At 36.2% G+C, this 18,341-nt stretch overlaps 1 pseudogene; it reads left to right on the forward strand.

Annotated features, from left to right (window-relative positions):
- Nucleotides 1-18,341, forward strand: part of LOC134375254 (rho GTPase-activating protein 20-like) — a 138,991-nt pseudogene that overhangs the window by 105,872 nt on the left and 14,778 nt on the right.

Here is an 18,341-nt window from a genome sequence, read left to right on the forward strand (position 1 = left end):
ATCATGCATAAACTGAGGACAAAATTGACTTATTTCAGGGTTTCTTTTTCCCCCTCTATCTGAAAATTTTATTTTTATTGAAATAGTTGATTATACATATTTGTGGGGTACAGAGTGGACTATCAGTGTTTGTGGACAATATATGGTGATCCAATCAGGATAATTAGTGTATTTATCATTTCAAAATTTAATAATTCTTAATGTCCATTAATCAATTTCTCCCTAATACCCCTACCCCTTCCCACCTCTTGTAATCACAGTTCTGTTTTCTACTTCTCAAAATTCAATGTATTATTGTGATTGTAGTTTCTTTCTTTCTCTTTTTTAGCTCTCACTTAATGTTGCCATTTTTGTAAAGTCAATGGAGAACAATTAAAGTCGGCAAATCTTTAAAAAAATACTTAAAATATGCTTTAATAAAATACATTAATTTAATTAAAACTAGGTGAATGGTAACTTTCAAGCTTAAAACATCTCCAAGCTTCATTACCAGCTCTTACTAAAAAACCATGGAACATGACATGTGATTGTCCCACGATTGAATAACAGTTCTTATTTGTATATTTTGGGCTGGCTGGTTAGCTCAGTGGGTTAGAGTGCAGTGTTATAACACCAAGGTCAAGGGTTCCAATCCCTGTATTGGCGATATACCAAAAAATAAAAATAAAAATAATTGTATATTTTAATGTGCCTTGCAAACCTCAATTGTAGATGAGCTGCTGGCTATTTGGATAAATTGATTGTTTTATTGCTGTTATAGAAGGCTTCTTCTTCTTCTTTTTTTTTTTTTGCTTAATTCCTAGAAGTTGCTGTATTGCTTGATATTAATCGAATATTGACATTATGTGCCTATGCCAGGTAGAAAGGAACAGTAAGCGTTTACTGAGTTACATTTAGTGATAAGTCAGCAATAGAAGGGAACTTACTCCTGTGCTTAAAAAATCTGCAAACCAGTAGTGTTTGAGCTTTACACTAACAGGATGCAATTACTTAGAATATTAAAGAGCAAAAATTATGTTGCGATGAGATGTGCAGGGTTTAGCTTTTCTAGTTTGTAAATCCTTTTTGCATCTCTTTCTGTGTTTCTAATCTCCTGCAGTCTTCCTTCTGATTATTGCCTATGAACACCAGCCTCAGAGTGCAGCAGTGGGAGGGAAGCATAAATCAAACCAGTCCCAATGCTCTTGAGAAGCTCTACTTATATAACTAATAAAAACTAATTAAATGTTTTTCAGTCAGACATCTTGTGTTAAATAATAGTAACAATAGCAATTCTTGACATACATAGTTCATTGTCCCTATTATTTAAATAATATTAAGCACCAGTGTTTACTTATTTGATCTTTACAATAGTTGTGCGATAGGAGTAGGGTATTTTAAATCATGCATTTGAGGCTGAGAGGACTGGGATTTGCTGAAGATTTATAGATCTAGTTAGTGTCAAAGGAGAAACTGGAATACCTCTAAATATTCTTATGTGCAAATAGGAGAAACCAACATTATGCAACTCACAAACTGACCTGTACATTCACTCCACACTAGATAATTTTAAAAGACTTTTTTTCTTCCTTCCTTTCTTCTCATCCTTAAAACTATTTTGGTAGGACCACCTACATTATGCAGTGGTCTCCAACTAAGAGGAACATGGTGATCATTCAGTCAACAAAAGGATTCTTTATACCAAAAGTACCAGGGGTAAATTGCAGTACATTCCAGTTTGTAGCACACATGCTCACAGTATCAGCCTGTCTGAAGTCTACATTTAGATTTTTCTCTGTGTAGGGCATGAATATCCTTATGGAATTAAAATGAGCCACCTTCGAGACACTGCACTCCTGACACAGGGATCAAAGGACTCCACCACACCTCTCAACTTCCAGGACCCCTTCCTTATGGAACAGCTGCCCCAAGAGATGCGGTGCCAGTTCATCCTGAAGCGCAGCCGTTTGGCTGTGGCCCAGCAACGGAGTGGTGAGTCGCTTCTTGTCCTTCATAGAGCCTTCTTTCAGCAAAAGTTTTCATTTCTGGATACACATTTTGTACAAATGAAAATACCCAAACTTCCAGCCAGATGGAGTGATTTTTCTTTTGAATTACCTAGGAGTTTTGAAAGGAAAGATGGAGTTTTAGAAGAAGATCATTTTATAAATCAGAAATAGGCATGACGGATGTAACCAGCAACTAATAGCAATACAGCCTATCCCTTCTTTCTTCACCATTCTTTCCCTTTAATCTTATGGCCACTGCAGAGTCAAAGGCACTAGGCAATGCTGCAGGTGCTTCAATACCTTCTTTGTACTGTAATACACTCCACTGTGTGTTCCCCCTAAATGGTCACAGTATAAAAAGGAGGCTGTCAGTAATGGATGTCAGGGACTCTGATCCCCTGCCTGGATCCTGGGACTGCTAACTATGTGAAGACTAGGATAATTTCTACAGAAGTCTCTCCTTAGCCTACCAATTGAGTATTAATTTCCTGTGAACATAGCTGTCTCTTACCTCCCCATTATAAAGACTCTAGAATGATAAAAATGGTGTCCAACATAATTTACCCTAAGCCAAGTTTGAGTTTTAAGCTCTCAGTCTGAAATTAAGAGTGTATGAGAAATAGAAAATGGATACCAGAAACTATGAGTGGGATAGTAGAAAATGGATGCTAAATTTCTACAGTTGCCCTTATCAATTTGAACCAACTAGGGGGTCCAGTGAACAGTGGAATTGCCTTTGCAAATGAACAAACTCGGGCCCAAGGAGTAATAAATTTAAAGGCATAGCATGGACCTTGAGAGATCACTGAAGCCACCTACCTGCCACATAACAGATTTTAGGCATCGTCTGAATGCCAAAAGAAATTTCGAAGTACTTCCTCTGTGTGTGATCCAACTGATGTAGCATTAATGAAAAAGTAGCTCATACTGTTTTTAACCTTATTGTAGAATGACCCTTCTTTAAGAAAAATGTGTATGTAGCAATCTAAACTTAGAGAAAACAGACAAATCAGCACTCATTGTGAATTTTACACCCCAAGATCCCTTTTTAAACAAAACATCTTTCAATTCATTTAAAATTGTTTAATTTATAATTTTCACATTAAAACATGTATAGATTTTTTTTAATAATTGCAATACTAGCATAAAACTTATCTTCCTATTCACTCCATTGATTCCAAATTTTGACATCTTATTGGGCAAAAAGAGTTGTAACTGCCCTCTCTTCTTCTTCAGCCAGCCTTTGTTCATTTTTTCTTTTCTGCTTTCTTGCTATTGTTAAAGAGTTGAATAACTAGGACAGAAGCTGTGGCACACAAAAGCTACAATATTTACTATCTCGACCTTCCCAAATGATTTGTCAGTTCCTCATTTACAATAACACGTCTAGTCTTTGTGCATGGAAACATGGAAAAACAAAACAAAACAGTTTTTCCTCTCTGGAAACCCAGATTCCTCCTGTCTACTTATAACTTACAACACTGTATCACTTTCTCCATCTTTTAGTCAACTCCTATTTTTACTTCTTTTCTTATCCAACTTGAATTCCATGATTATCATGATTATCTCTCTTGCAGATAACCTCAGCTTCTTTGACCCTCTTTCCTACTTTCCTATGTACGTAGCAAAAGTCCTTCTTTAGATGAACTCTAAAGAAACACTGCTAGAGGAAATAATACAGCAGCAGGGCAGTTTTATATCACTAATGACCACCCTCAAATGGGCACTCTATACTGGCTAGAGAGTCTTAACTTTATCACTAAGGCATTTTCCAACTCCTTGAGTCAACTGTTCTGTCTGAATCCCCTCCACACACACATACACACCCAATCCCATCACTTTCTGTTGATGGTGACCTGGCCTCCAACTCTATACTTTACTGAAGTCAACAGTAAATTAATAGATCGGTCATCAGGGACTCCCTCATCTTGCCAACACCGGTGTACAAACTTACCATGAATTCATACCAGTCATCTTCTCCTGTCCTGTAACAGTAAGTTGAACTTTTGGACTATAAAACTGTTTGCTCACTTCCTTGGGCTGTTCTGAGGGGGTGCTATAGAGAGACGTATCATGGTTTTCCATCCAATAAAATGTGAGCTTCATGAAAGCAGGGATTTTGGTCTGTTTTGTTCACTTCTGTATTGCCAGAACCTGCAACAGTGCCTGGCATATGTAAATGAATATTTACTCAATGAATATTTGTTTAATGGATAATCAAATTAATTTTTAGATTTGTTATCTCATTAAAGATACAAAGAGAATCTTTATAACTATGCTATGGAGAATAATATTCTCCCACTCTACCTTTTTTACCCATGTTTTCAGAACTATTTCTCTGGGTCTGTTGTCAATTTTAATTAATTTGACTGATAATCAGAGAGTAGGAATCCTAAGGGTTTTACTCAGTTTTGCCAGTGACTTGCTTTCTAAGTTAAATTGTAGGCATCCTCTGCTCAGTTTCTTTCTATTGGAAGTTAGGATAATGGTAGTTCCAGAGGTAGATGATTTGTGGCAAATGGGATCAGGGATGGAGTAACTATAGCCTAATGGTGCCAAAGCCAAGCTGGATATCAGAATCACCTGTGCAACTAAAAATTGCAGGTGAACCTCTTATGTGGGTTTTTTTTTTTTTAATACAGAAGATATTGATGAACAACTGTTTCAGAAACCACTGATTTAGATCAGGGGTCAGCAAAGTTTTTCTGTAAGGGGCTCGATAGTGAAATTTGCAGGTAGGTGCTTATGTAACAAAAGAAAGAAAATTTCCATGTGTTTTTTACTGATGGAATTCAAAATATAATAATTGAGTATAATTATACATAATACATGTCTACTAAAAAGAGTTGAATTATCTTGAGGGGGATAAAATTTGACTTAATTGGGTTTTAAAGTTCGTGACTTAATCGTCAAAATCGATTGCAAATGTTCTGATCTGTAATGAGATTTTTATATTTCATCTTGGAAAACGTTTTCACACAGATAGGTACTGCCAAATATCGATATCATTCTATGAGCGTATAATCCTAATTGAGCACATTTCTCTCTTAGATGGCATTTGTAGACTTGTGTTAGATTCTTCTTCATTTCATGGAAGATAATCACTTCCAATTGCAGGTTAAGTGGAAGCTCCTCAATTTAATAAATAGATTTTGAGTTATGATATTTTCCTCTTGCGTGGAGATTGGTAAAACACTACTAGAGTTATCGTTTGAACTCGGAAAATATATGTGCTGCAGACTTGTGTGGGACTAGAGATCTTTCTTCTTGTTTTGACAGCACCAGAAGTGTATAAAGCAGCTTGACATTACTTGTGATTAAATATCGTTGAATGACTTTACTGCATTAAAAGTTTTATGTATAAGCATTGTTTTGCCTTGTAATTTTAGGTGGGATTCATTAAGAAACATCAAATCTACAGGAAAAGTTAACTTATAAAGCCATTCAATGTCCAGTAATAGTGATTGAAAGCAGTTCTTCTCATTCATAAAAAGTTTAATCTCAGCCCAGAATTCAAAACATCATTATAAAACTTTACCACTGCTGAGCCATTGAACTGCTCTGTGATAGTACAAGAAAGGCTAATATTTGGCTTCTATTTCTGACGATTCACAAAACTGACAATGGTTAAGTCCATGAGAGTAAATGAAGTTCACTGCTGACACTACTAATCCAGTAACACTTTATAGATTGAAATATATTCCCTGCAGTACCACTGATGAATACACTGAATAAACCATACGTATTAAACATTTTAAAATTTTACAACCTTTGTAAATTTGTTGAATCACACCGTTTTTTCACTCCACACATTTGCTACATCATCAGACATAACACATTTTAGCAGATTCCACTTCAGGTGGTGCTGAATTATTTTCTCAAATTCTTTCAAAATATTCTCACCCATAGTTGTTCTATGCAGTCTGTTTAAGGCTAATTCTTCAGTCACTTCAAACGCGGCATCAACTTCTTGAATAAGCAACTGAGCAGTATTGGTAACATCTGTCAACTCATTAAGAACCAAAGTGAGTCACCTGCCTTGTTTTAGTTGACTATTGATATTATTCCTGATGTCCTCAACTATTTGATCAGCTATTCTGACTAAAAGGCTAATAATCTTAAATCTAGTTTCTCTGGGCTCATTTCTTCATCTACTACAGGCACACAGGATTTCATCAATTCACCATTAGTAAATGGCTATCCTTTCTTGGCTAACAAATGAGCCACTCAAATTTACTTTTGTTGCAGTCTGTTTTCATTTTTTGTCTTTGTGAAGAAATTCTGTGGTGATGAGATATTTTATTTTAAATATTCTAATTTTTCTGATCGTTGCTTTCTTTTAAGTTGGGGATACTGTGATAGTGTTTAGTCTGGTAATGTCAACATCTATTGACAAGTGCTTAGTCAGGTAAAGTTGACATATATTTTTTCACCATGGCTGTTATGTCGTTGCACAGTAACCACAATACTTTGCCCATTGATTCAATAACAATGTCATACACACTTCATGGTGCCCTAAAAACTCAGCACTGGAAGTCTACTTTTCTTATTTTGACATGATGGATAATAAAAAAAATAGATTTGCAGTATCATGACACACGTGGCACTTGAAACATTGTCAAAATATAATGGAGTCACTGAAATTTGTAGTGCCCTGAGCAACAGTGCAAAGCAATGAGAGCACAACATATTGTCTTGGTCACAGCTACTCAACTCTGCCATAGAGTGTGAAGTGAAAACAGTCATAGACAATACATAAATGAATGAGTGTGGTAGTGTCCCAGCAAAACTGTTACAGACAGTAAAATTTGAATTTCTTAAAATTTTTTATGTATCACCAAATATTCTTCTTCTGAATTTTTCAACCTTTTAAAAATGTAAAAACTATTCTTAGCTCACAGGCTATCCAAAGAGAGGTGGCAGGCCAGATTTGGCCCAGGGATTGTAGTTTGCTGCCCTCTAATTTAGATTATTAGAATGCACATTTAATCAAAAACATTTCAGGTAAAGTCTCAGTATTCTACTAGACTTTATAACAGAGCTTTCCCTAAGTAACAGAACCATCTCTTTTGACTGGTCTCCGTTTCTTTGCCTGTTACATCTTTGCAGTGTTTTAATGAGAAGTAAAAAAGCCAAAAGGCATCTAGAAAGACTAAAGAACTGTAGAGAGCCTACAAATTCTACAAATGGAACTTTTGGTCCCTGGATGATAACAGTCTTCATAATGTTAACAAGTAATTTCTACATAAAACATAACAGTTTATAGAATACTTTCTTTTAAGCCTCAAAACAACCATGTAAGTTTCCATTATTACCCATTTTACAAATGAGCAGACTCAGACTGTGTCCAGCATCACAAAGCATATAGCAGTAGAACTGAAAACTCAACATAGATCTTCTGTCCTTAGATCTCGACTCATCATTAGACCCAACTGCCATATTATGTGGACATGTTAGTACTAACTCACTTCATGAAATGGAGACAATTTTACATAGTTATTGTTTGTCTTACTGTTAACATCCTCACAGCTTTTATTAATACTCTTGTTTTTTTTTATTTGAAGGCAACATTCCACTCTGGAAATTGTTTTCAGTACTTCCATAGCCTCATTGTGATGTACAATATATGACCCTATGATTATCAAAATTTAATGTATTTTAAAGTCCATATTTCTGTTTCCTTCTTTCCCACCTTCTTTGCCCCCAACTCATCCCTAACATAAATCAGAATTAAAAAGGAGACCTCGTAGGAGGAAATGAGTTTAAGAAGAAGACTCTCTTCACTCTCTTTCCCTGCCTTTCTTCACATACATACCAACAATTAACCTGACTTCTAATAGGGAAAAATGAGCTAATACTTTTTTTCCAGCACATATTATATATATGGAATTTGGCTTTATTTACCAAGTGCCACTTGTTATACTCAGAGTTCATCATACTCTGTTTGGCCTGTATATTTATTTATTTATTTTGTCTTTTTCGTGACCGGCACTCAGCCAGTGAGTGCACCGGCCATTCCCATATAGGATCCGAACCCGCGGTGGGAGAGTCGCTTCGCTCCCAGCGCCGCACTCTCCCGAGTGCGCCACGGGCTCGGCCCTGGCCTGTATATTTAAAATCCACAGAACTCTTAAATTCTTAAATTGCTTAGCCCCAGGAAGTAGATATTTTGCGTGATCTTATGTGGAAATTTATATGTTGTTTCTAAGATTAGCAAGGAGATAAAAGAGGAAGATAATTTCTATTAAAATATTGGCTGGGAAGAATTAATATTATGTTTTTAAACCACCTGAATAAAATAAGCCACAATTAGACAAAGCTTCATACATCCATTTCTGAGAGACGTTTTCTCTAGTTAGCTCAAAGAAAATATCCCTGTTAACCAGCATCGCTTTAGGTGAGCACAGTCATCTTCCATCTGTTTTTCAAATTTCTGCTTCATTGTCGAGAAGACCTCCCACTAAATAGTCTTACACTGGAAACAGAATAGCAATAGATCTCTCAGAACTCCACCTCTGAGACTTGAGTCACTACAAGTCATCCTTGGGGTGGTTGGTCCACAGTGAGATAGCTCTAGTGTTAATTGGGGGTGCTGAATATAGACATTCAAAGATCTGACCTCAAGACCCAACTCAAATATCACTTCTAGGAAATCTTTGTTTCTTTGAATCTTTAGCTACCCCTTTCTCTGTGTCTCCAGAGCACTGTATACATACCTCTAGTGTAACTTAAAAATTTACGTTGTGATTATTTGTTTACATATCTACATGTCTCTTTAGACTGTGAGCTTCTCTAAGGCCTGAGAACTCATCCCAGGACTTAGTCCAGTGTATAGAACAGAGCAGAAGTTAAATGAAAGATTGAATGGCTTAGTCACACCTACTGGAAAAACTTGAATGAAGTGGAAGAGTTAATTAAGCGGGATCTTTCTGAGTGTGCTCTGAAGCAACTCTTGGGGTTCTATTGTGAGTGGAACTCCCATTTCTGTGAGCCCACAGCAGGCTTATTACCTTCCATATCTGCTTCAGACCCAGGACTACACTGGAATTAATGTGAACTTTTATAGTGGATGGTAAAATATGGGACATGTTTCTTCTTTTACCTGTTTGCCCTGTCATTCCAATGTTCTCTCATATGTATTTCCCACTCTGGAAAAAAACAAAAATAAAGGTCTTCTTAATTTCTGTAGCTATGTGGCCAGAATAGAATTTCTAATGAAAGCTTTTACTGTTGTGGTTATTGTTCTATACGCACAAAGTTTTAAGGATTGTTATTTTTAATATTCAGTTTTCTAGTTTAAGCATGCAAAAACACTAGCCTGAATCTTGCCAGGGTTATTTAGGAAAGCTAGATTTACATGAAATTAGTTTCCTTTACATTTACATAATCTTTTTTTTTTTTTTTTGCAGTAACATGTTTTTTCATCAGCTTTTGACATTTAGAAAATAAGGGCTATACATTAAAGGCTCTGCACCAAAGTAAATTTTAATGAAAATTCTTTTTCTCTCAGTCTCAGAGGGAACCTGGACTCTCAGGTTGAATGCCGAACATAAAAAGCATGGCTACAGCTGAAATTTTTTATGATAAAGTAAAGAACTCAATTTCCACTTAAACCTCTGTCTACATTCATAGAATAACTGAGTTTATAACTTGTGATAGAGCATTCTTCTTAAGAAATGTGAAAGCTAAAAAATCAAGTAAATCTCATAGTTATAGAAATAATAAAACCAGGTTAAATGTGAGCAAACCAGACTGAGTACAGCTACTCAGCATATATATTATGGTACATACTAAACAAACATTTGCCCAGATTGACATTGCTAGACATACAGGAACCCCTTTCTGGATTTCAGAAAGGGTTTCATTTCTTTTTCTGTTTTCTAAAATGGTGTAGGTTGGGAATGTCAAAGCAGGAAGAAAATTCTTAATAGAGTAGTGGTATTCTTTCATGTCTACATACCTCCAGAAGGCTGTTAAACCAAATGGAGAGTAAGTACAGCGAGGAGGTCTTGTTTTTGAGGAGTAGATTGGTCTCTTGGCAGCTTTAATCAAGATTCCTTTGACCCATGCCCTGGGCAAAGTAATACTTTCCGTACATTATCTTGCATGATCCTTTCAGTAAGCCTTTGAGGGATAGGTTATCCTTTGCATTTTAAAGTTAAGGAAAGAAGTTAAGTAACCTGCCTAAATAAGTGTCTGAACCAAGAGTCTTAACTAGGCTCCTGAGTTCAAAGCCAAAGAGCTTTTGCCCACCTGACTGTGTGTACATTGACGACGTACTTACTGTATCCTAAGGGAGTGAAGTGTGGATGATGGTCGTAAGGCCATCAGATAAAATGTTGCTTATTTGCTTTCCTCTCACAACTTGGCTTTTTAAATATTTGGTTTAAGTAGGTTATTCTGAGAAAATAAAATGCTAAGGTACATTATATCCAAACGAGATAAAAGACTTCTTTAAAGTTAGTATTTGACGATGCTTAGAGAGAATTGAGTCAAACCGTGAGTGAGTGCTATCTGGGTATTGTGGCCTCTCATATCTTGGTTCTGTTAGCCTTAATTGCAAGATGTTTTGAATCTGCCCCAGGAATGCATGCTTTAGGGGTTAGCCAGCAATTTGGGCAGAACTGAATGTACAATATTTGGGGCTTCCACTGTCAGGTTTTGTCCTTTCTGTGATTCCCTCTCACGTTCCAGCTGCTGTGGGTACCTTTATCTTTGTTCTCTATTTCTCCAAGCCAGTAAGAGTTCCGGTTTCTCTCCAAATTTTAGTTGCCCCGCCACCCTGGGGCCTGTCTTCATAATAAAAGCTATAAGAATAGGAAACATTCAGTGCCATGCCATTCCCTTCTTCGAAGGGTCAAACTTTTACTTTCAGTGTCTACCTTCTTTTGATCACTCTTTAGTGACTACAGGTAGGTTTATTTTCATTCACTTGTGTAGAGGTTATAGTTGTTGTGTGTGTGTGTGTGTGTGTGTGTGTGAGTGTGTGTGTGTGTGTGTGTGTGTGTGTGTGTGTGTGTGTTGGGGGAAGGGAGAGGGAGAGAAGGAGCTAGCCACTTTTAGAAGTGGAACTTTTAAAAATGGAACCTTTTTATGTATCAGATCATTTGCAAACTAACTTTCATGTTAAAATTAGACACAGATGACAAAAATTTCAGCACTGTGGTATCAAAATCATAACTCACTATTGACCCTTTTTACTTCTGCCTACTTTGTATATGTTGTTTTTTTCCACTTAAATTTCTCCTCAGTTTCAATCATTGTTCAATAACAATTGAGTACTTATTAGGTACAAGGCATTATGCTGGATGCTGTCTGTTGAAGTCTTATTCATTCAAAATCCAAATCAGGTTGGCCAGTTGGCTCAGTTCATTAGAACATGGTGTTATAAACACTAAGGTCAAGGGTTCGGATCCCCATACCTGCCAACTGCCTAAAAAACATCCAAATCAAATGCAAACGTCTCCAGGATCACTCCTCTCCCTCGTACTGGATCAATGTGCTTTACTTTCTTCTGAATACCTTTGGTCCGTTGTTCCTCCCTTATGATGTTTTATTTATTAATATACTTGTTTTTCCCCTCTCTCACCCCACCACCAGTCTTGTTCCCTATTAGATTATAAATGTCGCCATGGCAAGGGCAAGTCTCAGTCATGTTTGCACCCATCCATCCTGCCTTAAGCATACGTCTTAAAGTCAGGAACTGAAAAAATACAGGAAAGTCTTTGCAGTTGCAAAGAAAGGGAAAAAACGAAGGACATTGCCTTCCTGTATCTGTTGTCAGTAGTAGAGTTGGACATCAGGCAATAAAGCATTCTTTGTTTCCATAGAACATCTTAATAGAGACAACAACTCTTCTCCTCTTTCTCCTCTTCTTCCTATTTCTCCTCCATCTTCCCCTTTCCCTCCTCCTTGCTTGCTTTTTCTCATGATTTAATTGTAGTATAATTCAGTCTTCAAATTTCTGGATGCCCAGTCTCATCTTTAAAATGGGAAAATGTATATGTTAGTATGAAAAACACTTTTTGCTTTAAGTTGTAATATTTCAATAGGAAGCCATTCTTTCACCTTTGAAATTTAGTGCCAAAACTCGAGTAAACATACCAGTGGTGTCTCAGAAATAGATAGAAGAAGAACCAAACATTTGATTCTTCCTTAGTTGATTTTTCCTTAATTTACATAATATTATAGAGAAATGTCATGGGTTGAATTGTCAATAACAAAGGACATCTATAAGCATTTCTTTTCTGAGCCATAGTAACGAACATATAGTGAAATGGAAATTATAGAAATAAAGTTAAGTAAACTAAACTAGTTTTTCTAATACTCTCAATTCTGCCTTAGATTCAAATCAGAAGACATTTAAAAGGAGAAGATCTATCTTAAACTGGGCCTTTTGGCGAGGCTCTAGCACTCACCAGCACAACTTGCCCATATCTCCAACATCTCCTGTGCCAGGACAGCTGTTTGGAGTTTCTCTGCCAAATATTTGTGAGAATGATAATCTGCCCAAACCTGTCTTAGTAAGTCTCATTTTGGCCTGTAAAGTAATGGGAAAGGAATTTTAGGAATGGGGAACTCTGGAAAGTAAACCTGTCCCCAGATGGAGAGATTATAGACATCCCTGGCTTTAGCTAAGAATCTCTATTATCATTATTTAAAAGAATTAAAATCTGACTTAGCTATTGAAGAATCATAAGGAAGACATAAGAGATAATCTAGACTACTGGTTTCAAGAAAGAGCCATATAAGCCTGCTCAGGTAAATTGGAATTTGCTCTGTAGATAGACAATCCATATTCTATCTCTCACAAATCCTTCTTCAACTCCATATTGTTCTGAAAGTCTGGTTTTTTTTTTTAACCACTTCACCAACAGAGACTACTTAATCATATTTTTTAAAGTTTTTAAAACTGCTTTATTTGTATTTCAAGTATTTAAGAATAAAGATACATTCTCTGGCATTTAGTTATCTTTTGTGTATAGAATGGGTCAGTTGAAAGCCACTGAGTTTGTGTTGATATATTAAATAATCACTGTTAACCAACATTTTTATTGAGTATCCAGTATCCTGCAAGCACTATACTAGATGTGTGGCATTTTATGCTGTATTGTGCATCTATAAATGCCAGACACTAGTCTAGCCCCTTCACAGCTTATCTGTCACAGCAAATACAGAGGGTAGTTATTATTGTCATCATTCCTTTGTTTACTAATTAAAAAAAAAAGCCTCCGAACTTTACCAAGGGTTACACAGTAAATAAGTGGCATAACTAGATTTTAAATGCCATGGATTGCTTGTCTCTAAAACCCATTCTCTTCCTACACTGCAAGCAGAGGACATACAAATAGAAAGAAAGCAAAGTGAGTAAACACTTAAAATTTACTCTCCTAGCAATTTTCAAGAATTTAGTACATTGTTATTAACTGTCATCACCATGTTATACAATAGGTCACCTAAATTTATTTCTCTTATCTAACTGAAATTTTGTTTCCTTTGACCAACATCTCCCTAACTCCCCCGCCATCATCCCCAGCCCCTGGTAACCACCATTCTACTCTCTAAAAGATTGACTTTAATCCTTCTAGCTGTCCATCCAGCTCCAATCCTTCAGTGCTTTTAATCTGTCCTCTAGTAGCTGCAGTACATGTTCCCTTGCATGTATGTGTGAAGTGCTTTTTTGTTTTGTTTCCTTTGCTTCCCCATAGGATATGCTTTACTTTCTTAATCAAAAAGGACCCCTAACAAAAGGAATCTTCAGGCTATCAGCCAGTCTGAAATCCTGCAGAGAGCTAAAAGAGAAACTGAATTCTGGAGTCGAAGTACACCTAGACTGTGAATGTATTTTTGTGATAGCATCTGTTTTAAAGGTAGGAAAAGTTCTCCCTTTATCCACCCCGTGGTGTAGCTCTGGAGCAAGTTAAACATTTTATGTTTTGTTTTGTTTCATTATGAACATTATTTCTATCAGGAAAGAACCAAAGTAGATTTAGAATCTAAAAAAGGTTAAAAACATTTCAAAAAGTCAATATTGGACTTTAAAAGCCACTGCCGATGATATGACATGTCAGATATACTTTAAAAAAACATTTTTACCTCACACCAATCTCTTCTTCAGTTCTGCCACCCCATGCAAAAAGAAAAATTGTAATTAAAAATTAAAATAATCAAAACATACACAGCATGTTTACAAAAATAAGCATCCTGCTTATGATGATTTTCTCACTATCTCACTACCTTCCTAATGAAGGCAAAGTTTTCGAAGATAGTTACAGCTTACCTTGCAATAAACAAGCATTTGCCTTGGAACTGAAACAAAAAACTATTGAAATGACTGAAAATTGCATTCATTTACATAACCATCATGCCCACAAATATTCCTTCCTTTGTCCCCTAATGCCTTTTACTTTGGAAGTGGAGTAAGAACGGCTACAACATCTGGGCCTTCTTTCACTTTTACTACATTTGACATTCTCTATTGTTCTTACCCTTTACCCATGGTTACTATGTCACATCTACCCATGGCTGACAGAGTTCTAAAATGTTTTCTTCCCTCACATTCTTGGAATTGTCATACATTTTTGGAAAACCTAGAGTCAAAACTAGCTTTAAGCAGAAATTTTGACCCCAGTAGTAGCTTCTGCAGACCTGCAGAAGGGGGCCCCATCTCCCAAAGGGTTGGGGTATACTGGAGCCACAGGTAGAGACAAGGCCCACAGCCTGCATCCCAAGGCCTGAAACATAAAAACCAAATGATGGAAAATATGGCAAAGAAGACTTTTGCATACCCCTACTCCAGCTGAGTGGCCAGCTGCTTTCAGAATTTTACTGCATATCTTCATGAACACTAGGTGTTTTGGGGTAAATGGGCCATGTCTGCTCTTAAACAAACCCTGCTGTGGACTTTTGCAATAAATTATCACTCAAGAGAACTGGAGAGTTTTAACTAGGTTCAACTAATCTGTTTTGTACAGGGTTTGTGATGACTCTTCAGTCCTGAAATACAATAAGGATATCTGTGGTATGCTTAGCTAGATATATATGCCAAGGATATACGAGTATATGCATATGAGTTTTTCTTTTTCATATAATTAGGTTCTCTGCCAGCTCTCAATTTAGGAAGGTAAAACCAATGTTTTAGAAGAATTTCCTTAATGTGCTGTTCTTCACAACACCATACTTCTTAAAATTTTGTGCTAAATTCTTGAGGCTATTACAAAGAAGCATGGTTCTAGAAGAGTTCATTTGTGTTTTAGATTGCAGAAATATTATTTTTCCAAAAATAAGCAAAAGACAAAAAATTATCCAAATGATTGAAGAGTCTGGTTAAATAGATTCCAAATAATTGAAGGTTTATCATTATGTAACTGTGTTTTAGTCACATTTCTTCCAAGTGCTTTCATGAAAGGAGATCAATTTTGGCAAAAGTTTTTGAACTTTTGTTTCTCATTTTTAAGACTGTTTTAAAGTAGTGTAGTATAAATTTAACTTCTCAAACTATAATTGGACAAAAATTGCTTGAGACACTACAGCTTTGATCTATCAGACTTTTAAGGAAAATTTCATATTTAATCTGGCAGAATTTCATCTCAAATGAATTGGAGAGTTCTGCTGATGGTCTGGGCTGTGGTTTCTGTGAGTTGGTGATTGTAATTCAGAACCGGCTCGCACATCCTTCTCAGCTGTGATGATGGCTCTATTTCGTAACTTGTTATTCCAGCTGTGGGAGAGTTCATTGAGATATTATGAGTTATTATCTTTTAAGTGTAAGTTTAAGATTTAATGATGTTTTTCTTGAAGGCAGATCATAAGTATGTTTTCCAATGAGATTTAAAAAGAGAGCTATTGTCAGCACCCCATTTTAAAATAACAAATTTTGCCTCTTCTAACTGACTTTTAAAGTGAGTGCAGCAGCTAAAATTAGTTTGGAATTATGAAAATTCCATAGCTTTACCCAAAAAGGTAAGTTTTGTGATAATATATCTGAACCACAAGTATCCAGGTATATTTCTACTGCAAGATACAATAGAACAGTGGAAAACTTTGAATTAATTCATCCTTCTTCTTGTTAACCACTCTAAAAAAAATATGTTAACAGAGTGACTAGAAAGATGTTCTTCAAATTATCTTAGAATCTCAGTTACAGTTGATTAGCCTTCTCTTGCCCCCCATTAATATTTTCCCATGTGACACATAGCAGCAGTTCAGTCATGACTTCCACTGTGGCTGGGGCTGTGCTTGGCATTGACAAAGAATTGAGTTTTCTCTGACTAAAGTTTACTGATGGGAGATGAGACTGCAAGCTTGGCCTTCTTGTTGCCATACCAAAAGCAACAGAGAAAATTGGCCTAGAATGAACTCTTGGACCAAGACCAAATGTGTTTTATTTTTAAGCTTTTGATAAACAAAAATCCAAACAGCAAATGCCCTTGGTCATATCCTGTTTGTGTCATCATCTAGTTTCACCACACTTAGCCCTGCCAGTGGTCTCCACAGAATGGGATCTCTAAGAAAGGATATTGTACCATGGACATACTATTTAGCATGGACTTGTTTTATTCACTCCTCTATCCCTAGCACCTCAAACAGTGCCTGACATATATGTATAAATACATATAGAGTGTTGAATGAATATATATAGAATGAGCAAATGAATGATTACCAGATTATGAATCTCACAGATATCTTGGTGCATTTCCTTGGACTAGATATTTAAGGGAAAGGAGGGAAAAAAGGATTTAAGATTGTTTACTGCCAGACCCTATAAAGTACCAATTTGCTTAAAATACATAAAACAGGAGGTTTTGGCCCAAATAGGTTGTCCTTTATCTTTCTCACCATCATCCAAACTTTGGTTGTCCAAATGGTTTTCGTTAGAAAAAAATAAAAGCACGTGTTTCCATGTGCAGAAGTCAGTGGAGAGCAGGCACAGAGCTCTGTGTAGTACGAAGAAGGGAGGACTTCACAGAACTTTCAACAAGATGTTTTCTTTCTTATTTCTCCAATACATATTTGGCATGAGAATAATGATTTAAAATGCTTGTTTTTCCATCGATTTAAGGAATTTCTGCGAAATATTCCTGGAAGCATTTTTTCATCAAATCTCTACGATCACTGGGTCTGTGTAATGGATCAAGGAAACAATGAAGAGAAAATAAATACAATTCAAAGGTAATTATTCTAATTTGGTCATGTCTCACAAATACTTCTACAAAGCTTTTATAAGCTTGTCTATTAAAATAAGGACAATTATCAAAGTCATGGTCCCAGGGACCAGTTTGAAAATAGATTTATGCTGGCTTCTGTCATTGTTATTGTTTCTTTCCCTCATCTTATTAACATGGAATACTTGAACATTGTATACCTTCTGTATATCTGAATCTGGTAGGAAATGAAACGCATTCGTTTACTACCTAATATGTAGGCCCAATCTATAGTTTATGGTCTTAATTTTAGTAAATATCTAACTAACCAGATGACTCCTTATTGTCTTCAGCAACCGAAGTGATACAGAGAAAATGACCTATTTTCTCCCTTCAAGGAACTCACAGTCTGCAGTCTGATAGAGCAAAGTAGATAAATTGTGAATTACAATGCAGTATAATCTGTGCTGTAAAAGATACTAGGAGAAAACCCGAGAATCCCAATATAATTTCTTTGTGTGTGCTTGTTTAGTACAGTTTTTTCTTGAGCAACTTTTAAACATGAGTGCAGATCAATCAGTTGTCTCTCCATCAGACAGAATTTTTCAAGTCTGTAGACAAGTATTAGGTACACTGCTATCAGTTATCTATAACATGTGGAGTAGTAAAATAGCTCAAAGGCTCAGAGCCCCCATAGAAACAGATAACCCAGAAGCATATGCTAGATGACTTATTTGCCATTGAATACACCCAGTAATCTTTTGGTCTGTTTCAAAGCTCTTCATAACTTATCTAACAAAATATACTCATTGTCAGTCCATTGTACTGAAGAAAGACCTCTCTGCTGTTTGTGCAACAGGAGGCAGATTACCTTATTCCCCCCAGGTTGCAGATTCTTATTGAAAAAAGCAGTAGTCATGAATATCAGCTTATCTGTTTTCCAAATGGTAGTAAAAAACATTTTTGGTGAATGATCATTTAAAAATCCTGTATCAAGTTCTGGTCAAGATGGCAGAATAGACGGTCCCCAGCATCTCTTTCTCCCACAAATCAACAAATTTACAACTGTAAAAATGTAACATCAGCCAAGCTGGGGCTGCTGGAGCTCAGGGGAAGAGAAGGAGAGACCTATGGAGTTCATGAAGGTGGGAGAAACCATGATGACAGAAAGAAAAAACTGCTCTGAGCATTTCATGCTGCAGCCACTTTA

Source organism: Cynocephalus volans, chromosome 4 (assembly GCF_027409185.1).
Source record: "Cynocephalus volans isolate mCynVol1 chromosome 4, mCynVol1.pri, whole genome shotgun sequence".
NCBI lineage: Eukaryota > Metazoa > Chordata > Mammalia > Dermoptera > Cynocephalidae > Cynocephalus > Cynocephalus volans.